Source organism: Microcaecilia unicolor, chromosome 1, assembly GCF_901765095.1.
Source record: "Microcaecilia unicolor chromosome 1, aMicUni1.1, whole genome shotgun sequence".
Lineage (NCBI taxonomy): Eukaryota > Metazoa > Chordata > Amphibia > Gymnophiona > Siphonopidae > Microcaecilia > Microcaecilia unicolor.
In genome coordinates this window covers 155,964,716-155,991,195 of record NC_044031.1, presented here as the reverse complement: position 1 = coordinate 155,991,195, position 26,480 = coordinate 155,964,716, and the positions used below count along the sequence as shown (strand labels likewise).

The 26,480-nt window shown below is 44.9% G+C and overlaps 1 protein-coding gene across 4 annotated transcripts in view; it reads right to left on the bottom strand.

Annotated features, from left to right (window-relative positions):
• Nucleotides 1–26,480, bottom strand: part of HDAC9 (histone deacetylase 9) — a 966,297-nt gene that overhangs the window by 24,431 nt on the left and 915,386 nt on the right. The window lies entirely within an intron of this gene.

Below are 26,480 nucleotides of genomic sequence, written 5' to 3'. Positions count from 1 at the left end.
CTGTGCTCCTCGTCTCCAGCTCTGTACCTTGTACAATGATATCTGTGGCTTGCCTGCCAATCCCATTCCTCACCATCTCTTTGCTGGGTCTTTGCATGTGGGGCTATGTATATGAATGCTGAAAAACAAAAGTGGGTTATTTTGACCAACACACTTCCTCCCCTTTTGCTATGCAGGTGATGACAGCCAGTCAGAGGAAGAAGCTGGCCCTACTGGCCACCAGCCCCAGCAAACAGAGCAGCAAACCAGTGGGCCTGAACAAGAAAGTACACAGGACCATGGGGTGGAACCACAGGACCCAACAGCAGCAGCAGCACTGGCTCTCCCTCCACCACCTGCAGCGGAGGCTCTCCCTCCACCACCCGAGACCTTTGCCGATGGTGGCACTGAAGAAGAAGATACAGAAGGGGGGGGTACCTCCTCAGCAAAGGCCATCCAGACAGAGGAGGCAGCTACTGCACCTCACCACACAATTGCTGGGCCAGAATGTGCACATGGAAGATTACCGGCGCCAGAAATTAGAGCTGCAATTGGAAGCGCTCCAGGTGCAACAGGAAGCGGTACAGGCCCAACGTGAAGTGGTACAGCAGCTCCAACGGCTGGACCACAGCATCGAGGGCCTAAGCTGTGACCTGAAAGCACCTAGTACAGCCCTGATGCAGCAACAAGTGGTGTCTACTTCCACCACTGCACAGCAACCACCCGCTAAGAAGAGGAGCTTGAGACACTCAGCCTCCCCAGCCACTGGTCCAGCAGCCACCACACCAGTTCCCCTTCTGGGTCCTGTGCCCAGGTTGCAGGGCAAGCCACAGAGCACAAGGTGGCTGGACTTCCACAGGACAGCCAAGGCAGCAGGCTGCCTTGTGGACACAGAGGAGGAGAGTGGGAGCTCATCAGAGGACTCTCAACAGAGTTCCCCTGTAGCACCAGCTGCCAAGGAACATGGTGGGAGGGGTAGGAGGGGCCAGGGATGGGGCCAGGGGAGGGGCGGGAAAAGTGATGGCACATGCTGAGGGGGTGGGGGGTGAGGGTTGGAGGGAGGGGAATATGCACAGAGAGGGTGATGGTGGTGGGAGGGGTGGTGGTGGTGTGTAAATACTATGTCATAGAAATAAATGTCAACTTACTCTCACACAAAACTTGTCTCGATCAGTCTTTGCCTGGCTCTGACTCCCAGCTGGTGTGCACTCTGCTCTGCTCTGTGGGCGGGAGGTGGAGGGGGCTCCTCATCCTGTTCATCTGGGGCCTGCTGCTGTGGTGGCTGTGGCTCTTCTGGGAGGATCTGTCCTCTGCGCATTGCCAAATTATGTAGCATGCAGCAGGCCAGAAATATCTTTGCCACCTTTAGGGGGCTGTATAGGAGCTCCCCTCCAGAACGGTTCAGACATCGGAACCTGTTCTTAAGTTGTCCAAAGCTGCGCTCGATGATGCCACGGGTGGTCCGATGTGTACTGTTGTAGTTCTCCTCTGACCCTGTTTGTGGGTGCACTATGGGGGTCATAAGCCAGCTCTGCTGTGGGTAGCCTCTGTCACCTTTGGGGAGAAGGATAAGAAAGATGAGTGTGTATTGTTTGGAGTGGGTACCTTGTGGAGGTGTGGGGGGGGGGGGGGAATAGTGGGTTGTGGAGTGAGCTGGAGGGAGACAGTGCTGAGGGTTGCCCGGTGGAGGAGGTATAGTTTGGGCAGGTCCATGCTGCACTACCTAGGAGCCATCCGCCGGTGATCTCTCCTCGCTCAAACGTGCGAAAGATTCCTGAGTGCTGCAATATGTAGGCGTCATGAGTGAAACCTGGGTATCAGGCACACAAGTCTAGAATCTCCCCCTGGGCGTCACACACAACTTGCATATTGAGTGAGTGGAATGCTTTCCTGCTCCTATAAGTGGCCTCTTGTGCCCGGGGGAGGGGGTGGAGGGGGGTCTGAGTGCAACATGTGTGCAGTGAATGGCGCCTATGACCAAGGGGATGCGAGCTATGGCGTAGAAGTCAGCCATGTTGTTCTGCAGGGCCTGGGGGGTGGTGGGGAAGGTGATGTACTCAGAGGTGTGGGTAAGGTAGGCATCAAGGAACTGGGTGAGGCAGTTAGAAATGGAAGCCTGGGTGAGACCCGTGTTCACAGATAGGACAGACTGGAAACTCCCAGTGGCCAGAAAAGATAGTGAAGCAGTGATCTTTAGGTGTACAGGGGTGGGGTTGTTCCTATGGGTCCTGGGCTGCAGGAGATGTTTGAGCTGGTCACAAAGATGCTGAATGGCAGCCCTATCAAAGCGGTACCTAGTGAGACACTGCAGGTCAGTGAGGTCTAGGAAACTGTTACAGGGCCTGAAAACTCTGGGGCATGAGTACATCCTGCGGTGCTTCCCCTCGTCCTCCAACATGTAAGCCACCTGTGCATTTAGTGCCTCCATTTCCCCACACTACAGGTGCAATACAGTGCCACCAGTGCTCACCTCTCCCTACCAACTTGGTGAAACACAGCAGCAACAAACAGAAGCTGACACTCACTCTCCCACCACCGACAAACACAGCAGAGACACACTGCAAGCACTCTCTGACCCACTACAAACTCTCTTGCCACACCCTCTAGCCACTCACTCTCCAAGCAGTCTTCACAAACACGCTGCAGCAGTACACAGGAGAAAGAGACAGAGACTACAAACAGGTAAGGGGATTAAATATGAATTTGGGGACAGTAAATGGAGAGGGATAGGGGGAGGAGATGGGGGAGTTAGAGGAAGGAGTAGTGGTGTCTGGGTTTGGGGGCTAGAAGGGGTAGAGAAAGCTGAAAAGGTAAACACAAATGAGGCAGGTGAGGGTGAAAACGTTCCGACTACGGCACACAGTCAAGGGTAACAGGTACTGAACAAACTCTCAGCTTTCTCTCCCAACAACGCTCTTGCCACTCTCCAACTTCACAAAATCGCTAATGGGTCTAAGGACAACTTTCTCCTTTCCCTGGTCACTTTTATTTCAGGTCTAACTAAGGACGCCCATGTTCTCGCCCATGCAAAACCATTTCACTAGCAGTTGGGGGCGCCCATCTCGTAATGCCACCCCTAACACGCCCCCTGTGGACGCGCTGAGGACGTTCTTACGGCCCTGTTTCGATTATTGGATTTGGGTGACCTTCTTTCACGGGGACGCCCATGTGCCTTTTGTGTCACTTTTTGGACGCCCTTCTCTGTTGAAAATGAGTCTGTTAGGGGGTCTTTTACTAAAGTTTAGCTTGAGTTATCTGCAACAGGGCCCATTTTATTCCTATGGGCCCTGCTGCAGATAACTTGAGCTAAGCTTTAGTAAAAGACCCCCTTAGATATTGCAGTTCTCTCCTCTCTTTTATTTTTCAGTTTTTTGCTTAGCACTTGCTGATTCATTGACAATATTTGTCTATACACAAGTCAGCCATGGTCTAGGCTAGGTATGCCTCTTCTTATCATTTTAGGTGTTTAATTCATTGATTTGCTTGGCATAGTCCTAGATTTTTACATACCTTTTGATATTGCCATCTAATTGATTTTCTTGTTTACTTACCTGATTCAGTACAATTGATGTATTCTATTCGTCATAGCCTTAGGTTCTCTTACATACTTTAAACTATGTGTTGAGGTGTATAACCCGAGTGGTATTCTTTTTCCTCTTGCATAGTCTGCTACGATATGTGTGCTTATTTATATATTTCCTATCTGTGTTTTTAGATCTTGAGATTCCTAAAGCAGGCATTTATCGCCGAAACACAGATTTGTCTTGAGTCTGGCAACATTTTAATGTGTTCTGCAAACCTTTTTCTGTATGTAATTGAATCAGGCAATCTGTTTTTGTATTTTACTGGCTTTAGAACATTGTTTATCATTATTCTGTTTTGGTTTGTCAATAAATACTACTTTATGTATGTTTTTTCACCTCTGTAGTTCGTTGGAATTTCATTGGTCCTCCCCTATTCCCTTCCCTGGGACCTCAAATACCACCGCCAAAATCTTTAAGTGGGCCTGTTCCCCCATCAGGAGTCAATGGAGTTTAAACAAGAATAATCACTCTTTCTTCTCCCTTGAGTCATCACCACCCACCTCTGTATTTTGAATAATCTGGAACTATCTCATTATTTTTCTTCAGGGGACATACATAAAGGGCCAGATTCTCTAAATGGCACTGAAAATTAGGCACTGGTTAAAATCCACGCTCAGCTCTATCCAATAAAGTGTGTTCCAGGATGAGCATCCTTTATTGAATATCGCTTAGTGTGGATCTCAGTACCAACTGTGGGTGCAAGGACTTATGGCTGCTGAAATCCGGTGTAAACCTGGCATGCAAGTTAGGCATGGATCTCTAATCCTATATAATGATTCTCACCTCCAACGTTCTGAGGCTGCCTGGAACCGTGGGTCAGTCGGAGGTGGTCTGGCTCATGTAGTAGATAATACTGACATCACACCTCCCACACCAGATTGGCCAGTAGAAGGGAGAGGGGCGGAGCAGTGATGCAGGGAGCACTGAATCAGCAGAACACGGGAATGCACAGCAGCAGGAAAAGAAGCCCCACCCCCCTCGCGCATCACCCAAAGCACAGCACGAGACTGGCTGCTGCGCTGAAGAAAACATCGCCTCTGGACTGGCCCGTCCTCCTACCCGAGTCCCCGCTACGGCTGCCTACTTGGAGACCCGTCTGCCCTGCCTCACCTGCACCCCGACTCACTGCTCCATACCGCCCTCTCTCCACGCTCCCTCGCAGTCGCCACTGGACCCGCTGCTCTCTCCCTCCCCCCTCCTGAGTCGCCGCTGGACCCTGTCTACCCACCCACAGTCCCCCTCATCCACCGTCTTCCACGATGGACAGTCGCTGCAGCCGCATGCTCGCCGGCCCGCCGCCCTCCCTCTCTTCTCCAAGTCCAGGTTTGGACTCTTGGAGAAGACGAAGAGGGAGGGCGTCGAGACGGTGAGCGAGTGGCTCCAGCGAGTGTCCAATGCGGAAGAGATGGATGAGGGCTCAGGGCAGTGGTCTAGTGACTCGCAAGAGGGGGGAGGGAAAGAGCAGCGGCTCCCACTCCATCGCAGCCGTCATCCCCGTTCACTCTAAACAAAGCACACAAAGCTATGAGATGCTGCAGGACGTTTCAAACTCAGGACTGCAAGTGAGCCAAGCAAGTCTACGGTAAGCAAGGAGGCCCATTGGTTAATCTCTGTTTCCACTTCCCTACGTAGCCGTCATCAGTATACACTCAAAAACAAGCACATTGTCATTTTTAAATTGTTGTTCCACTGCCTTAAAACTGAGAGGGAGGCAGGGAAGGGGATGACGACCCTGTAACTAGGAAAAAGGAAGGGAGGGAGAGAGGGGACCCTGCAACTGGGAGACAGACCGGGGGGGGGAAGACGACCCTGGAAGTGGGAGGGAGGGGGGACCCTGGCACATACTCTCATTCTCACACACACACTCGAAACCAGTCTCACTCTCTCTCTGTCACATACACACACACTCGCATATTCACTGTCTCTCACACAGTCACTCTCACACACACTCTCTCAAACATACACACTCCGAGGAAAACCTTGCTAGCGCCCGTTTCCTTTCAAACAGAAACAGGCCTTTTTTACTAGTATTCTATAATACAGCGCTTAAATCTTATGACTGACCCTGACCTGTCTATGCCCCGCCCATGGCCATGCTCCTTTTTGAATTGTGGGTGTTCCAATTTGGACGTTCATTGTTATAGAACAGCATGCAGCCAGGTCTGCACACAATTCATATTTAGTGCCAATTAAGTGCTTGTTAATTCCAATAATTAAATCATTGGAGATCATTAACTAATTAGTTTGAGTGTGGATCTGGGATCTACGCCTAAATTTATGCACCCAATTTGGGTGACTTTTGTAGAATCTGTGGGGAAAGTGCATTATAGTAATCCAAGACACTAAGAAGGGAATTCTATGGGATCACCTTCATTTAGATGCCCCAACACCATGCAGTGAGAGTTTAGTTTTTAACAGCATTTGGGTGTCAAAATTCCATTATAGTATAATAACATAACCCAGTAGTAGTGAAACTTACAGTTATAAGAGCTGGTATAACTGCAATCAGCTAAATGTGGCAGGGATGATTGGGCAGCTCGGAGGGAGGGGGGGGGAGAGAAAGTTTCCATTTGAGATGAGAGGTGTGGTAGCCGTGTTAGTCCACTCTTAAAGGTTATCAATAGAAATCAAACAAAATAAAACATGGAAAAGAAAATAAGATGATACCTTTTTTATTGGACATAACTTAATACATTTCTTGATTAGCTTTCGAAGGTTGCCCTTCTTCCTCAGATCGGAAATAAGCAAATGTGGTAGCAGATAGTATATATGAGAGAAACATCAAAGCATTACTTGGACTTTGATGTTTCTCTCATATATACTATCTGCTACCACATTTGCTTATTTCAAATCTGACGAAGAAGGGCAACCTTCGAAAGCTAATCAAGAAATGAATTAAGTTATGTCCAATAAAAAAGGTATCATCTTATTTTCTTTTCCATGTTTTATTTTGTTTGATTTCTATTGATAACATTTGAGATGAAAATGCACCAGTATTTCCATCTTAAACCCAAGCCTGGTCCGGTTTCAGTGAAAATCCGAAACTGAAATTTGATCAGTCTCTACACTATTTCTCCCATCCATTCCAATATAACATTCATGCATCCCCTCAACAAATAAGAAAAGAGTTCCAGTGCATGGCACCCTGAATCGTGAATCCCACCCACTGGTTTAAGCCTGTTGAAAAATCTACTGTGTATTGTTGATTAGGAATGCTTAGTCTAATAATTTGTTTTAAGTACCTTGACACGTCTGTTATAAGCATCAGTCAAAGAGCACATATTTTCCTTTCTCAGGTATTTTCATTAGAGAGGTTTGGCTCAGTAGTTGCTGCTAATTCTATTTTCTTATTTGAGGAAAGGAAACTTTCAGAGTAGATTGCACACAAACCTATAATGAAAACTGAAGGTCAGGTCTCTCTGCTTCCCTCACACCCCACAAACACAGCAACTGGGTCCATTAGCAAAGAATACCCTACCAGTTTCCCAGAATGCAGACCATATTATCCACTAGTAGCTAATCCAAATTAGGAATTTTAGTACAGGCATGAATTCTTTACTGCTTGGGGATGCAACAGCACATTTTTATGACATATGAAGCTGTTCCATTGATTCATTAATAATAATATGGAGATGATTTTACCAGACTGCAAATAAGCAGAAATCTTTCTGCAGACATAGTTTTCTTTATATGACCACCACTGCTCCTAAGAAACAGATATTCCCTGCCCGCACAGCCAGTGGTCTCATAGTATTTCCTCTTAAATTTGGTTATATCTGCAAATGGCTTTATGTTTATTTTGTATAGTTTTTAAAAGATGAGTTTGGAGGGGGGCTCTAACGGCTATTGTAACATGTCTGTCCGATCACCTAATTGGAAAATGTGGGGTACAAAACATGCATAAATAAATAAATAAATACATAAATGGAAATATATCGTTAGTATTGGGGCCCTGCCATGAGATAGTGAAACACATTTGCAGTGACCAGAATTCCTTTCAGCACGTTCTACCACTATTTTGCCGGACATACTATCCGTTTTACTGAAGAAAACTGTGATCAAAAGCCTACTCTAGGAAACTAGATGTCATTCAGATAGAAGTGTATTAAATTTGACAACAGCAAAGCCTACCTTCTAAAAGGCAAGGCCAGCTCAGGTTTCCATGCATTAATATTTCAAAAGCAGGGGCAAGACTTTCCACCTACTGTTGGATGGAATATCAGAATTTGCATTTCCACTTGAATGCTTCAAGAAGGGGAGCAAGTCCAGCTCTCATAGGCAAAGATGTCAAATATTGATGAGAAAGCTTACTATGTTCCAGATTTTAACCAAGTACCCAACACTCTCCACAGAAACAGCTTAAAGAATGGATATAAAAGATAGTTTGTTTTAAGAATCCTTCCCTATAACAAAACTATGCCATCACTCATAAACCTCAACTTGGGCATGTAAATGGGTATAGAAAATATGAACCAAAGGAAATGTGTCCGATTTTAAAACATTTGCATTGGTTACCTATTTCTGCTAGATTTACTTTTAATACTTTAGAGTCAATATTCAGACTGTGGGAGGAAGTCCAGCAAACTCCCGCGGTTGGCGGTCAGCCTGGATACTCAATGCCAGGTCATTCTTGGTGACCAGCACTGAATATTACTACTACTACTACTACTATTTAGCATTTCTATAGCGCTACAAGGCATACGCAGCGCTGCACAAACATAGAAGAAAGACAGTCCCTGCTCAAAGAGCTTACAATCTAATAGACAAAAAATAAATAAAGTAAGCAAATCAAATCAATTAATGTGGACTGGAAGGAAGAGAGGAGGGTAGGTGGAGGCGAGTGGTTACAAGTGGTTACGAGTCAAAAGCAATGTTAAAGAGGTGGGCTTTCAGTCTAGATTTAAAGGTGGCCAAGGATGGGGCAAGACGTAGGGGCTCAGGAAGTTTATTCCAGGCGTAGGGTGCAGCGAGACAGAAGGCGCGAAGTCTGGAGTTGGCAGTAGTGGAGAAGGGAACAGATAAGAAGGATTTATCCATGGAGCGGAGTGCACGGGAAGGGGTGTAGGGAAGGACGAGTGTGGAGAGATACTGGGAAGCAGCAGAGTGAGTACATTTATAGGTTAGTAGAAGAAGTTTGAACAGGATGCGAAAACGGATAGGGAGCCAGTGCAGGCCAGTGAATATCTGGTTTATTTGTAACCGGTTTAAAGTGAGCTGACATGGAGGGGATATAATCGAACGTCGTCGGTGAAATAGATCACCGTCAATCTATTTTGGCGGCGGCGCAATAGCTGGCCGGAACCGTATTATCGAAAAAAATGGCCGGCCACCTTTTTTTTTCCATAATATGGTTTAGGCCGGCCAAATGCCAGAGTTCGCGGGGTTTGAAATCGCCGGTTTTGTTTTTCAGCAATAATGGAAAAAATGCTGGCCATCCCGAACACGGCGAAATCCAAGGCATTTGGTCGTGGGAGGAGCCAGCATTTATAGTGCACTGGTCCCCCTGACATGCCAGGACACCAACTGGGCACCCTAGGGGTCAGTGCAGTGGACTTCAGAAAAAGCTCCCACATGCATAGCTCCCTTACTTTGGGTGCTGAGCCCCCCAACCCCCCCCCAAAAACCCACTACCCACAAATGTACAACACTACCGTAGCTCTTAGGGGTGAAGGGGGCAACTACATGTGGGTACAGTGGGTTTTGGAGGGCTCCCATTTACCAGCACGTGTTACAGGTAGGGGGGGATGGGCCTGGGTCCGCCTGCCTTAAGTGCACTGCGGTACCCACTAAAAGTGCTCCAGGGACCTGCATACATGCAGGCCTCTAGGACTTGTTGCTGCTGTATAACCTTGCCACAGCAGTTGACACCTGAAGACTAATCTCTTTGAAAAAGTCCTTTATTTTAATAAGCATGTTTACTCACAGTTAACTGCAGATCAGAGGTTGTGCCCCACTGGCAAAGAGTCTCCCTGGTACTGAGATTAGTAGTAGGTCAGAGCTGGCAGAATGGTGTACGATGCCCTCTTTCAGCACCATTCAAGGTAAGAACTAAGTTCTCTAACGTGATTAACACATGAAAGGGATCTAAAACTGGCTTACAAAAATGGCCACTACCTCATGGACTACCGGAAACAAAACAGGGCACACTCTGACCCAGTTAGCAGGGGGGAAAAGCACCATGGGAGTACAGCCCACTACCCTACACCCACCACAATGCATTGCTGATGTGACTCTGCAGTGCACCTAACAGAAAAGGTGTCACACTCACCCGAGATCCACATCACAACCAGGGAAAGGCTATCAGAGGATAGAACACATTCTGCTGTCATGGAGGTAGGTACGGCATTTGAGGCTGGCAAAATATGTTTATAATTGTGTTTTTTAGTGTGGGAGGGGGTTGGTGACCACTGGGGGAGTATGGGGAGGTCATCCCCGATTCTTTCTGGTGGTCATCTGGTCAGTTGGGGCACCTTTTTGAGGCTTGGTTGTGAAAATAAAAGGACCAAGTAAACCCGGAGAAATACTGCTTAACGCCGCTTTTTTGTTTTCCATTATCCGGGAAAGCCAGCCATCTGGTAGCCACGCCCATGCCCGCCCATGTCCCGCCTTCGCTACGCCGCCAACACGACCCCTTGAACTTTCGCCGGCTCGACGACGGGAAAGCGGCGATGGTGTAAAAAAAGGGGATTTTGATTATACTGATTTGGTTGCTTTTGAGAGATCGCCGGCCATCTCCCGATTTATGTCGGAAGATGGCCGGCGATCACTTTCGAAAATAAGCCTGTAAGTCAATATTCGAAGATAGCCGGTGAACTTTAAACCAGCTAAAGATACATCAGCTATTTCAGCAGCTCAATGTGGCCACCTACAATAGCAGGATATGAATTGAATATTTGAGGATAGCTAGTTATATCACGTGCTATAGCGAATTACCTCCTAGGTGCTAACTGGGAATATTCAGGGGGCAAAACCAGTTGTCCCCTACTGAATATCACTGGATAGCTGGTAAAGTGCCATTTAACTGGCCAGGTGCCATTCCTGGCCAGTTAAGTGGTTCTAAATATCAGGGAGTTTGTGTCTAGTTTTCAAGGCTATTTTTCTGCACTCTCCTGAATATCTTTCACAACTTTTGATTGAGCAAGATCAGCAGTAATTTTTTTCTTCATTCTTCACAGCAAACTCTACTACAACATTCTTCACTTCAAGAGATTCAGCTAACTTCTACTAGAAAACCAGCCTTCATTTATTTGGGACCTTTGTTACAGAATTCACGTCCTGCTAATATTAGCAGTATGACCAGCTATTTAAGGTTTCGGAAAGTACTGAAAACTTGACACTTTGAAACAAATTTTTCTTAAATATTTGATTGTAAAATCCAGGGTGTGGGATCACTGCTTGGAATTCTCTTCTGTTATTGTTAGTTGCTTGATAATTTATGGTTTGTGTAGTATTGTACACTTTGACATTGTTTTATTTATTAATTTGAGTGTTTAATTGTAGGATTGTATTTTTTATTATTAATCTGTAAGTATATTACTTTTTTTTATTTGTCTGGAAACCAATCTAAAACTTATGTACGTAGTGGTACATCAAGCTAATAATTCCAATCCAATCTAATCCATTCTATTATCAAATACAGAATGGAATTTAGCAAGAACGTTCTAAAAAATTCAGAATTTAATATTAGGGAGGCATATTATATTAATATTAATATGACACATTATTGTTGCTTATAAAAACGTTCAAAAGCAAGCAAACAAAAGCCATGCAGTAGAGAACTTTACTATCAACTATACATATTTTATATGAGATGTCATGGACCAAAGAAGGTGGCATCAATGAGACAAAGTACTTTAATAGCCGAGATCTCTATCAATGACACTATTGCCTTTTAAAAATGAAACTTACAAGTGAAACAATACAAGTCACGTTTACTGGATTTTATTTTTCAGCCCAGATGTAATTTCAGTTGCAAAGTTCTAGCAGGCCTTATGTTGTCAGAGTAGGGCTAAGAAACTCAAAGCTAATCAGCTGACATGACCAGTTCATTTTTCAGCATTCTAGCAGCTATAAGCTACAAACTATCAGTGGCTACCCTGCTGTGAGAACCCTTGGCAGGGGAGTTGATGGGTTACAGCAGAACAACACAGAGAGGTGGCCACTGTTCCCTCTAAGCTGAAATGGGAGTCCTCCAATGGCATTCTGTCAGTGGGGAGTGGTGCTACAATATTGTGTTTTCAATCACTACAGACAGGCAAGTTCCCTGGAGTTCTACATAAACTTTCTAGTCCCTCACTATTGAAAATGTGAAAGTGAAACAGCACCCCCTACTGGCAGAACTGTAGGTGGAGGACTACTGCTCAGGTTAGAGGGAACAGTGGAGGAGGACCAGTAGAAAGTGAAATCTGACAACAGAGCATGTCACTGCCAGCATTCCATTCCATTTTACTGCATTTTATTCTAACACATAATCAAGGCACTGCAAAGTAGAATTTGACAAATTTAAGTAAACTGAAGACTCCCAAGAGTCCCATCATCCCCAAACACTTCAGACATGTTTCTTACTTCTGTGTTGACCAATGTGTTTCTTTGTTAGTTCTGGATCCTGGATGTATGTTATTCATATTCTTTGGTGAAGAGCTAAAATATTCTAATTGGTAATCTTGGTTATTCTACACTGCAACCAGAAAGACCATGTGTAATTTTCCTGCGGTAGTAAAAGCACAAAAAGTATTCATTCATATTTTTCAGCGTCTGTGCTTTTAGCCAGATGAAAAAGATGTGTGGGGGAAAGAAATCTGTGAGAGAAGGGGTCTGGTCAGAATACTGTGTACAACTGCATTTTCAAAAGGTCACATGAAGGGCATTCCTGTAACTGGGAACCCGAATTTACACACCCCTTGCACATGTAAAATTACAGAACACTAGCACTTATACTTATCCACAAAGTTGCCAGCAGGGTGCCTGTTATCTTATAATTTGTACATATAAGTGGCATAGGACATAAATGAAAGGGAGTGTATGCATGGTGAGAGCATGACTGGAACGTAAATAGGAAATAGGTGTGTCTCCCACTTATACATGTAGTTTATGGTATACTATAAGTTACCACAACACCAAAGAAGTGAGGCAATGAAAATGAGGATTCCAAAAAGTGAAAATAAGACCTTTAATATGATGACTAAATCTAACACATCGATGAACATGCACAATGAGTGCCAAAGTCAGCAGCAGGAAGGGAGGCCATCAACTTCTTCCCTGCAGAGATAGTACTCTGGCAGTCCCAGCTGCAGATCTCATCAAATGGCGGAGATTGGGCATCCCTGCCAGCAAAGGTAAGAAATGTGGTAGTGGTAGCAGATGAGGGATTGTGGAGAGGAAATGCATTGCCCCTCCCATTCCACCCTGCCCCCCCCCCCCCCTAGAAATTCTTTGTACCTTTTCTAATTCCACTATATCTTTTTTGAGATGAGGTTACCAGAATTGCACACAATATTCAAGGTGTGGTTGCACATGAAGAGATACAAAGGCATTATTGTGTCCTCATTTTTGTTTTCCATTCCTTATAATACCTAACATTCTATTAAATTTTTTTTTTAGAGTAGAGGTGAAGGACGTTCTTCGCTATGCCTCCGTCATCCAAAATGTGGATGTTTCTGTGAGAAGGATGTCCATGCCTTTGCTATGCCTCTGACACCCTTTATTTATTTGGATTTTGGATCACAAGTAGCAGCAGTGGGATTTGAACTGGCCACCTCTGGATTGCAAGTCCAGTGTTCTAACCACTAGGCCACTCCTCCACTCTTTTCAAATTTGGCCGTCCCTGTGGGGAGGAGGCAGTTGAGGACGTCCAAAATGTTTGAAAGAAGGACGTCCATGCCTTCGCTATGCCTCTGCTGACACACACATACCTCCACCCCCAGGGACCTGCATACTGCTGCGATGGACCTGAGTATGACATTTCAGGCTGGCAAAAAAAGTTTTTAAAGTTGTTTTTTACAGGGTGGGAGGGGGTAAGTGACCACTGGGGGAGTCAGGGGAAGTCATCTCTGATTCCCTCCAGTGGCCATCTGGTCAATTCGGGCACCTTTTTGAGGCTTGGTCGTAACAAAAAATGGAGCAAGTAAAGTTGCCCAAGTGTTTGTCAGGGATGCCCTTCTTTTTTCCATTATCGCTCGAGGACGCCCATCTGTTAGGCACGCCCCAGTCCCACCTTCGCTACACCTCCGACATGCCCCCAGGAACTTTGGTCGTCCCCACGACGGAAAGTAGTTGGGGACGCCCAAAATCGGCTTTTGATTATGCCGATTTGGGTGACCCTGAGAGAAGGACGCCCATCTCCCGATTTGTGTCGAAAGATGGGCGCCCTTCTCTTTCGAAAATAAGCCTGCTGGTCTACTATGGTCTCTATTGCACCCTTGCTATCGGAATACCCTATGTTCCCTGTTTTGGTGATATCTTTGAAAGATACCTTGTTCCGAACCATGCGCTTTTGAATGACTGTCGGCCCTCCCTCAGGTGCTAGTTTAAAAGCTGCTCTATCTCCTTTTTAAATGCCGATGCCAGCAGCCTGGTCCTACCCTGGTTAAGGTGGAGCCCATCATTCTAAAAAAGGGTCCCCCTTCCCCAGAATATTGCCCAGTTCTTTACAAATCTACTACTACTAATCATTTCTATAGTGCTACTAGAAGTACACAGCATATGCAGGTATTTTCTCTGCCCATAGAGGGCTCACAATCTAAGTTTTTGTACTTGGGGCAACAGAGGGTTAAGTGACTTGCCTAAGATCACAAGGAGCTGCAATGAGAATCAAACCCAGGTTGCCAGGATCAAAGCCTGCTGCACTATTAGGCCACTCCTGCTCTCCTCCCTGAACCATCGCCTCATCTATGCATTGAGACTCCAGAGCTCTGCCTGTCTCTTGGGCCTTGTGTGCGTTGAATGGGTAGTATTTTGCAAAATGCTACCACAGAGGTTCTGGACTTGAGCCTTCTACCTAAGAGCCTAAATTTGGCTTCCAGAACCTGTCTCACACATTTTCCTATGTCATTGTTACCCACATGTATCAAGAAAGCTGGCTACTCCTCAGCAGAATCTAAATTCCTATCTAGGTGATGTGTGAGGACCACCACCTGTGCACCAGGCAGGCAAGTGACCAGGCGGTCATTTCCACCAGTCACCCAGATATCTATATGCCTAATAATCGAATCACCAACTTCCCTCCTGGGAAGAAGCTCCTGGAGACACATCCTCTAAGCGAAAAGATATTGCATCCCCTTATGTGCTGGTCCTGGCTTCAGGATTTCTTCCAGCTACACTAGGGTGATGCTCTCCTTTTAGAAGATCTCCCTTCTCCAAGGCAGCACAGGGGCTGCCAGACTGGAGGTGGGTCTTCTCCACAATGTCCCTGTAGGCCTCCTCTATCTACCTCTCTGTCTCCCTCAGCTCCACCAAGTCTGCTACTCTAGCCTCAAGAGAACGGACTCATTCTCTGAAAGCTAGGGGCTCTTTGCATTGAGCACACGCATATAACCTCTTACCAACTGGGAGATAATCATACATGTGGCACTCAGTGCAAAAGACTGGATAGCATCCCCCTCGCTGCTGGACTTCTGTCTGCATCTTAGAGGCTCATTTTCAAAGCACTTAGCCTCCCAAAGTTCCATAGAAACCTATGGAACTTAGCCTCCCAAAGTGCTTTGAAAATATGCCTCTTAGTATTATAGAGTTGTTTAATTAAAACGTCTTAAGGTGCTAAGGATATCAGATGAATATAAAGTCTTCAGATTATATGATTTAATATGTGATTTATTTAGGATTTGCTTCTCAGAAACTAATTAAATATAATTTAAATTCTAATGAAAACTCTCCTCTATTAGAATTGACTATAAATGAAGAGTTGAGCTAGGGGTGGGTGGGAACTGGAGAGGGTGGGAGGGAATAAGGACTGAACTAGGCCCTGCTGTTCCTTCTAGAGTCTGTTAATGTTGTGGCAGAAAATTCAAGTTTTAAAACTATGGGGGAAAGGGTATGGAAACTAGCTAATAAAGTTTGCTTCTTTTTCTTCTTCATCTTTTTTTTAATTCTGTGTTTATCAGTATCCTACAATTCCTCTTTTAAACCCAATCTTTAAGTTACCAAGCATAAAGCAAAATAATGTCACTTACCAGAAAAATGTCCTCTTCTCTCAGAGCTTCCCCTGCTCTGGTAATCTTGGTGACACATGTCGGCCTACATAGGATGCTTCTACCCAGGTCTAAACTCAATTTGTTAAGAATGTGGTATATAAATATCCAGTCAACGAATGTTAGCCTATGGAAGATGTGAGACCCGAGAGGGCACAAGAGGAAGTACCCAGGTGAGAAGTATCCAGGGAGATGATTTGTTGGTTTTTGTCACAGATTATATGTTGAAATCCTGGGGGCCCTTTACTAAGCAGTGCTAAAAAGTGGAGAGCGCTAGCCCCAATGCGGGTCTTTCCCTCGCACTGAGGCCACTTTTAGTGTGGCGATAAAATGACTTCATTTCTTATTATTCCTATTAATGGCCACGCACTAATTTCCCCATTAGCATGTGGCCATTAGTGTGTGTGCACTAATCAAAGGGCTCATGCACTAACCATGCACTAATTGGTTAGCATGAGGTGATGTAGCTTTGCTGATTAGTGTAGAACATGCCTACTCTCTGCCCCCAGACACACCCCCTCGCTAAAACATGCATTCTGTTTTTTAGCACGTGGGTAACATGTGCTGATCCCAAAACTACCGTAGGAGGTCTAGCGCATCCCACGGAAGTGCTTTTTAACTAGTGGTAAACATACATTAGTGCTTACTGCAGTTTAATAAAAAGACCCCTTAGTGTTCATGATGAAGTGTCAGCTGGTGAGGTCGATACAGAAAGTAAATGAGAAGTAATACAAAGCATCATGGTTACATGACAGGTCAAGAATTGGTCAATGATTGGTCAATAATAAATGGTCTAGCCCCGAGCATATGTCTGAACTAATCGACTTACCAATTAGAAACACAATTGAATCAGCCAGAACGTACTTAACTCTTCACTTCCCAAGTTGTAAAAGCCTGAAGTATAAATCAATATGCGCGTCAAGTTTCTCTTACATATGCACACAGCTCTGGAATTCTCTACCAAAACACCTGAAATCTACGAATAATCATCTAGAATTCCGAAAAAACCTAAAAACTCACCTGTTCAAGAAGGCATACCCCACAGTATCCGACATAAACACCGAATAATGAAATACGGCATTTTAATCAGGAAACGGATAGTTTTTAACCCCGACGCATGATCACACCCTAACATTTTGTCTGAATCACCCCAACCTATTTACCGATACTTCTTTACTGTACTTGACACTGTAATAGAACCCCTATAATGTATTTGTTATCACCGGAGTCTGTAACCACCTCTCCGGAACTATATAAGTCACTTTGAGCCTACTAATAAGTGGGGAAAGGTGGGATACAAGTGTAACAAATAAATAAATAAATAAATGATGGCTCCTACTATTTTAAGTTCCAGTTTGAATGAGTAAATGGTATTATTGATTGCAACACTGCTGAGATCTGGTATACTATAAGGGTTAGACACAACTAGGAATTTGGTTTTGTCTCTATTCAGTTTGAGGTGGGAAGTAGATACCAGGTTCTCCATCAAGACCCCACCCCTTTCCTATCTATATTGTTGTTCTACACCCTTCCTATTATTTACCATCTTGTCTACAGTATACTTTCCTTTTTAAATTAGCTTGTAAGCCTCCTCGATGGTTTTTCCTGTAGGCATATTAGAAAGTTCTGAATAAACTTGAAACTTGAATAAACTTGAAGATAAGTACTTCTAAATAGCAAGAAGCACCCTTCAGGTCAGTTAGACAAATGAAATGCAGCCCTGGAATCTCTGAAGGACAGCAGCGTGCAATAACAAAAGAGTGGAGCAGAGAGCACTAGAAACTTGGAAACCATCTGCAGACCAGATACACTGTGCTGTCTAAGAAAGTGTGCTGCCTGCCAGCAACCTGAATATGAGGACAAAAAAGTGTCAGAAAGGTTGCAAAAACTCACCTGGTCCATGAATTACCCCATGCTGTTTAGGGTCATACCATAATTCTGCATGGTATGACCCTACAGAGATCAGAGGGGTCTAAATGCCACTGGGAATATAGGGAAAATAAACAGTTTCCCAGGTGGTACTTTCATTTATCCTTCCAGTCAAGAATAAAGGGATATCTTGAAACAAACTTATCCTGGAGACAGATATATTTCACTTACCCCAAGTCATTACACTAGGATTATAAATATTAAGGACCAAGAAAATCCATCAGATTTTAGTGATCTCTGGCAATCTGATTAGCATTACCTGCATTCAGTTGGGATAAAGTTTAAAAGACTAGTGCCTAATCACTAACAGGCTCATTTTTGAAAGAGAAGGGCACCCATCTTTCGACACATATCGGGAGATGGGCGTCCTTCTCTCAGGGTCGCTCAAATCTGCATAATCGAAAGCCGATTTTGGGCGTCCCCAACTGCTTCCCGTCATGGGGACGACCAAAGTTCCTGGGGGCGTGTCGGAGGCGTAGCGAAGGTGGGACTGGGGTGTGCCTAATAGATGGGCGTCCTCGAGCGATAATGGAAAAAAGAAGGGTGTCCCTAAGGAGCACTTGGGCGACTTTACTTGCTCCATTTTTTGTTACGACCAAGCCTAAAAAAGGTGCCCGAACTGACCAGATGACCACTGGAGGGAACAGGGGATGACCTCCCCTGACTCCCCCAGTGGTCACTAACCCCTCCCACCCTGAAATAAACAACTTTAAAAACTTTTTTTGCCAGTCTGAAATGTCGTACTCAGGTCCATCGCAGCAGTATGCAGGTCCCTGGGGGGGGGGGGGGGGTATGTATGTGTCAGCAAAGGCGTGGACGTCCTTCTTTCAAACATTTTGGATGTCCTGAACTCCCCCCCCCCCCCCCACAGGGACAGCCAAATTTCAAGGAAGTGGAGTGGAATGGAAGAGTGGCCTAGTAGTTAGAGCACTGGTCTTGCAATCCAGAGGTGGCCAGTTCAAATCCCACTGCTGCTACTTGTGATCCAAAATCCAAATAAATAAAGGGGATGTCAGAAACATAGTAAAGGCATGGATGTCCTTCTCACAAAATCATCTACATTTTGGACGTCCTCAACTGCAGTCCGTCACAGGGACAGAGGCATAGTGAAGGATGTCCTTCACTCATACTCTAAAAAAAAAAGACGTCCCTGACGAACACTTGGACTTGTGTTTTTCTAAGGTTGTAGATGGCAATTTATTTAAGGTTGTAGATGGCTATTATACACGCAGCTTGTCTGCATGTATGAAGCCATCTTTGGCATGCGCAGAGCAGCCACGCAAAATGCTTGGCTCCTCTGCACTGGCTTCCCCTCCTTAGGAAGGAAATCGTGTGCAAATGAGCTAACAGCGAGCAGCTCATTTGCATGCGATTTCCTTCATGTATGCCCGTTCCTTTCCGAATTGCTAAGGGATCGGTAAGGGAAGGGCTTTTTCCGTTAAGTTAGTGCATCTGGCTGAAGGGAGCTATGTACCTGGGAGCAATTTGTGAAGTCCACGGCAGTGCCCCCTAGGGTGCCCAGTTGGTGTCCTGGCATGTCAGGGGAACCAGTGCACTACGAATGCTGGCTCCTCCCACGACCAAATGGCTTGGATTTGGTAGTTTCTGAGATGGATAGCCTCGCTTTCCATTATCGCTGAAAATCAGAAATGACCAAGTCCTATGGACGACCATCTCTGCTGGGGATGACCATCTCTAAGGTCGACCTAAATTTGCTGATTTGGGCGCCCCCGACCGTATTATTGACACGAAAGATGGATGCCCATCTTGTTTCAATAATACAGGTTTCCCCGCCCCTTGCTGGAGCCATCCTGCGAGGACGTCCCCAGGAAAACTTGGGCGTCCCTTTCGATTATGCCCCTCCACATCTTATATATTTATAATTTAATTGCTTCAGGATCAAGTTTAGTCAGGGCAGATATAGGACAGAAGAATCTCTGTCTCTAGCTGAAATCTTGATTGTATCCTGTATGTGAATAAATTTATGCAGATATCCATCTGGTATATAAAGAAGATATGAACGATAGCTGGTGGTTTATATAAAAAGAATAATGGGTTAGCCCGCTTTATACCTTAAGCAAAAGTCTTTTTCCTTTAGGCAACTGAGGACAAGTAAAATATTTGGAAAACCTGTAGGCTGTGCAATATGTAGAGGCCATCTTGATTAAACATATGGAATGTATAGACAAAATAAAGTTCACAGATGCCCTTCTTGAGTAGTCAAAACACCCTAAGATGAGAGGGGTTAACATATAAAGATCAGTTTAGAACTTTGAAGTTGAAACTGATTTTCATTTTGCCTAATTAAAACAAGATTTCATAAGCAAAGCACTGTACTGTGTGTTTAGAGGGTGGGTATTTGTTTCTAATTTCTTTTGATGAAATCTTAACGGAATCTATTTGTTTTGCTTGGGAAGTTATAGTATGCTTAAGTATACTGAGGAATCAGTGGTGCATGAAAGCAGCACCACTCATGCTCAGGATGCTGTGTCCATGCCCTAAGTGGATGGTCAACCAGTTGGTAATATAATCTATTTATATAAAACGCACCGCCAACGTTCTATTGAAGCCTCACCTGCAAGCTGGAAACATCTCCCTTTGTGGTGGTGTAGATATTCGGTTTGCCCATGAGTGTCTGCCCCGCCCTCACGTCAAATGTGATGACGTTGAGGACGGAGCACTGACACGCAACGAATCAAGGAAGCCCATTGGTTAATCTCTGTTTCCACTCCACAACGCAGCCGTCATTCCCATATACTCAAAACCAAACAAAATTGCCGCTGCACCCCATCCCCCCGCCCACAGTCCCCCTCACCCACCCTCCCGCAGCCGCTCGCTCACCGTTCCGCCGCACCCCCTCTCCTCTCCAACTCTGGCCATGCAGCAGGACGATTACTACACACGAGTGGAAGTGACCCAATCAACTACAATGTAAGCAAGGAAGCCCATTGGTTAATCTTTGTTTCCACTCCCCAACACAGCCGTCATTCCCATACACTCAAAACCAAGCACACCTAGGAGCTGCTGATCCACATTGTCGTTTTTTTTTCTTCTTCCATCTGAAACACGTCTAAAGCTGTTTCTACTGGATAAACTGCGCCTTAACAGGTAAAAGACAAAAGGTTTTTGTTTTCTTACTGCACACCTTTTTAATTTATTTGAAAGCTACCCATCTGTACATATGAACATCATGAAATCTAAATTAACTATCACTAAAACAGCTTTAAAAATTATTCTACCTGGTAAAAACAGCAATTTTAAACTCTGTTTTTTTCAGATCATTTGTCAACAATACAAAGTTTATCCAGGTAAGTGCCCGGCGTCAGCCCTGCCGTTGCCTGTCAATGTGTGTCACTGAAAGAGTATGAGGGAGCTCCAGCTGCCTGTGGGTCAGGACAGGACTTAGCTGCTGGATGCCAGAAGCACTGTCTCCTTAGGTTGACAGCAAATAGCAACCCCCCCCCCCCCCAACAAGCAGGGAGGGGACAGGACCGTGGAACTGGGAGGGAGGGGGAGGGACCCTTGAACTGGTAGGGGGACTTTGGAACTGGGAGGGAGGGAGGGAGGGAAGGTGACCCTGGAACTGGGAGGGTGGGGACCCTGAAACTCTGAGGGAGGGTGGGGGGAACCCTGAAATTGGAAGGGACCCTGGAATTTGGAGGCAGGGGGGGATGACCCTGGAAATCGGAGGGGGGATGACCCTGGAACTCGGACGGAGGGAGGGATGGAGGGGGGACCCTGGAACTGGGAGGGAGGAGGGAAAGGCCCCTGGCACACACTCTGATTCTCACACACACACTCTCTCACGGACACACTCACACCCAGTCTCACTCTCTCTCTCTCTCACACACACACACTCGCACATTCACTCTCTCTCACACAGTCAATCTCACAAACACTCTCTCAAACATACACACTCCGAGGAAAACCTTGCTAGCGCCAGTTTCATTTCTGTCAGAAACGGGCCTTTTTCACTAGTATTCTCATATTTTAGCATAATAACACACAAATGTAATATTTGGCCTTAGGCTTAAATACAATGAGGTGATATTGAAAACATTTAGGTGATTGAAATTTGCTTCCAAATCACATAAAGTACTCTTCACTCCAATTATAGGCCAGTTTCTAATCTTCCCTTTGCTTCAAAGATTCTCGAATGCATAGTCTTCTCTCAATTCTTACATAAGTACTTAAGTATTGCCATACTGGAAAAGACCAAAGGTCCATGGAGCCCAGCATCCTCTTTCCAACAGTAGCCAATCCAGGTCACAAATACCCGGCAAGATCCCAAAAATGTACAAAACATTTTATACTGCATATCCCAGCAGTATATACAAATCAAGGTAAGGTATACACAAAAAACTAGCACATATGAGTTTATCTTGTTGGGCAGACTGGATGGACCGTGCAGGTCTTTTTCTGCCGTCATCTACTATGTTATGTATGTTATGTTGCAAGAATACTGCTTATTCTTGCAACGTATAGAACAATCTTTCTTTCTTCAACCTCGCCAATCTGATTTTTGTCCTGGTCACAGTACTGAAACACTTATCACGGGTCTTCTTCACAGAGTTCTAGATAAAGGTAATTTTCCTCTGGTAGTTTCTTTGGATATTTCTTCTGCCTTTCATTTGGTGGACCATTCCCTTCTTTTAACTCATCTCTTAGATTTTGGACTCACTGGAACAGTTGTAAAGTTTTCTACTTCATTTCTTCACAATTGATCTTTTGCAGTCTGTGCCTCCTCCTCCTCCTCCCCCCATTCATCCCCTTTTCTGCTACACTGTGGTGTTCCCTATGGCTCGGTGCTATCCCCTTTTCTTTGTAATATTTTTCTAAGTCCATCAACAGTGCTAGTTCAATCACATGGTATCTCGGCTTACTATTATGCAGATGACATCCTTCTTGTCCCTTTTCACCCATTATCGCCTGACCTTTTCTGTCTACAATCCAGTCTGAATAACATTTCTTTGTGGTTGCACACCAAACGTTTAGCTCTTAACCTCTCAAATCTATTGCTTGTTGGATCACTGGCCTTTCTTTGAGACTTCTTTCTACCACTCATTAGCTGGTACAGCTATTCCACTCTTTTAAATACTTGGGTAACATCATCGATTAAGCCCTCTCCTTTGATTCCCAGGTAAGTGATGTAGTTCAGCATTGTTTCTGAGCTTTGTGTCAGTTCTGTGCTATTTGTAGTGTACTGGACTCCAATGCACAGGTTGCCGTTTTTATGCCACAGTTATATCCTGCTTAGACTATGCCAATGTGATCTATGCAGGTCTCCTTCATATCTTCTGAAATGCCTTCAGATGGTTCAGCTGTTTGCATTTTCTCCCATGCAAGAAAATGTGATCGTGTAACTCCTCTGCTTATTCATCATCACTAATTTAAGGCCCCTTACCGTAGTAAGTTTAAAATCTGCTCTCTAGTATACAAAGCACTATATTGAGACTGCTCCTTTTATCTTGCCTCTCTACTGCTTCATTTTGCAATAACCCACATTCCTCATTCTTCCACGGAGTGACATCTAATTCTCCCAACAGTTTCTACAGTCCATTTCAAATCTACTAAAAAGTGTGCTTTTCCAACCTTGCACTCTTCTCTGGAATTCTCTTCCACCAAGAATACAACTGAATACTCTTTACCTGAGTTTAAAATTGCTTTAAAGACCCACATGTTTGGTTTGGCATATGGAGACAGTTTCTGAGATGATGGAGGTCTATAAAATGCTGAGTGGAGAGGAATGGGTAGATGTGAATTTCTTGTTTACTCCTTCTAAAAATATTAGGACTAGGGAGCACACAATGAAGCTACAAAATAGTACATAAGTACATAAGTATTGCCATACTGAGAAAGACCAAAGGTCCATCGAGCCTAGCATCCTGTTTCCAACAGTGGCCAATCCAGGTCACAAATACCCGGTAAGATCCCAAAAATGTACAAAACATTTTATACTGCTTATCCCAGAAATAGTGGATTTTCCCCAAGACCATTTAATAATGATCAATGGACTTTTCTTTTAGTAAATTATCCAAACATTTTTAAACCCTGCTAAGCTAACTGCTTTTACCATATTCTCTGGCAATGAATTCCAGAGTTTAATTACACATTGGGAGGTAGTGTTCTATTGTGGATTAAAAACTGGTTAAAAGAAAACAGAGAGTAGGGTTAAATGGTCAGTATTCTCAATGAAGAAGGGTAGTTAGTGGGGTTCCCCAGGGCTCTGTGCCGGGACCGCTGCTTTTTAACATATTTATAAATGACCTAGAGATGGGAGTAACTAGTGAAGTAATTAAATTTGCTGATGACACAAAGTTATTCAAAGTCGTTAAATCGCCGGAGGATTGCGAAAAATTACAAGAGGACCTTAAGAGACTGGGAGACTGGGCGTCTAAATGGCAGATGACGTTTAATTTGAGCAAGTGCAAAGTGATGCATGTGGGAAAGAGGAACCCGAATTATAGCTACGTCATGCAAGGTTCCACGTTAGGAGTCACGGACCAAGAAAGGGATCTAGGTGTCGTCATTGATGATACGTTGAAACCTTCTGCTCAGTGTGCTGCTGCGGCTAAGAAATCAAATTGAATGTTAGGTATTATTAGGAAACAAATGGAAAACAAAAATGAGGATGTTATAATACCTTTGTATTGCTCCTTGGTGCGACCGCACCTCAAATATTGTGTTCAATTCTGGTGCCGCATCTCAAAAAAGATATAGTGGAATTAGAAAAGGTGCAGAGAAGGGCGACGAAAATGATAAAGGGGATGAGACGACTTCCCTATGAGGAAAGGCTGAAGCAGCTAGGGCTCTTCAGCTTGGATAAAAGGCGGCTGAGGGGAGATATGATAGAGGTCTATAAAATAATGAGTGGAGTTGAATGGGTAGATGTGAAGCGTCTGTTCACGCTTTCCAAAAATACTAGGACTAGGGGGCATGCGATGAAGCTACAATGTAGTAAATTTAAAATGAATTGGAGAAAATGTTTCTTCACTCAACGTGTAATTAAACTCTGGAATTTGTTGCTAGAGAATGTGGTAAAGGCGATTAGCTTAGCGGAGTTTAAAAAAGCTTTGGACGGCTTCCTAAAGGAAAAGTCCATAGACCATTATTAAATGGACTTGGGGGAAAATCCACTATTTCTGGGATAAGTAGTATAAAATTTTTTGTACATTTTTGGGATCTTGCCAGGTATTTGTGACCTGGATTGGCCACTGTTGAAAACAAGGTGCTGGGCTCGACGGACCTTTGGTCTTTCCCAGTATGGCAATACTCATGTACTTATGGACCCCAAAGGATTTTGGCCCTTTTGGATCTCTCTCCACCACTAGGGAGAACACCAGTACCAAGTCGTGCTAGATGTAAAGTCATGCATTAGGCCCATTCTTTCCAGTTTGCTGGCCATATGGGGTTTGGAAGACTCTTCATCAAATTGCACGTCACTACTGGTGGCCCTGGATGAACCACAAGGTATGACAATTCGTACTTTCCTGCCATGACTGTGCCCGGCACAAGGCCTCTCATGGCCAGCCCTGAGGTCTTCCTCAGCCTTTGTCATTACCCGAGACCCCTTGGTATATCAATGGACTTTATTACTGATCTTCCACTCTCCAGCAGCTATAATGTCATCTGGGTGGTGGTGGATCGGTTCACCAAAATGGCTCATTTTATTCTTCTGCAAGGCTTACTCTCAGCCACCACCCTAGCACAGGCCTTTTTCCAAAATATCTTTCACCTACATAGGCTTCCTTCTCGCATCCTCAGTGATTGGGGAGGTCAATTCACCTCCCGATTCTGGCAACAACTTTGTTCCCATCTCGGTATCACCTTGGATCTCACCTCCGCCTATCACCCACAGGCCAATGGAAAAATAAAGCGAGTTAATCAGATTCTCAAAAATTTCCTTTGTCTATACAGGACAATTGGGCCTCCTTACTCCCCTGGGCTGAGTTTCCCTATAACAATCATTTTCATGATTCTTCTGGGACCTCACCATTCTTCGTTGTACATGGGTGCCATCTGCACATTCCCCTGCCATTTCCAGATGCCACTGCCACTGACTCCCCAGCTGCGCATCAATCACCAATATTTGTACCCTGTGGGAGCAGTTACGCCAGAATCTGCAGCAGGCAGACACCTCCTTCAAGCGATGAGCAGATCGACTCCGGAGACCGTCCACCGTGCTTCAACCCAGTAAGAAAGTATGGCGAAGCACAAAACATCTTCACCTTTGACTTCCTTCCCAGTGAGTCACCCTATGGTTCAACAGACCTTTTGCTATCCAGGAACATGTTGGGGCAGTAACTTACCGTCTCCGAATGCCCTCCACTATGAAGATTCACAATGCTTTTCATGTGTCATTATTGAAACCATTCATCACTTCCAAATGGTATCCCAAGTGACCTGCACCATGTGTCCTGGCATCCGATCCTGATCCAGCGTATGAAGTTGACAAGATCCCAGATTCCAAACACCAGAGAAACTACTTGCATTATCTGATCACTTGGAAAGGCTATGAATCCGAGGACAACTCATGGGAACCAGCAAATTTGATTCATGCACCCGCCTTACTTTGTGAGTTTCACACCTGTTTCCTGGGCACAAGGGAGAGGCTTAAGAAGGAGGGTACTGTCGCACCCTCATACCTGGGGGGGGGGGGGGGGGCATGTCAGATGCGTGCTGGCATTGAGGGGTCTTTTACAGTTGTCGGGGTGGGGCAGCAGGGTCTCTTGAAGCACTGCACTCTGGCTGGAGATCCTCACAGGGTGTCTCTCTCTCCCTCTTGCAGACCTCCTTTGCTTCT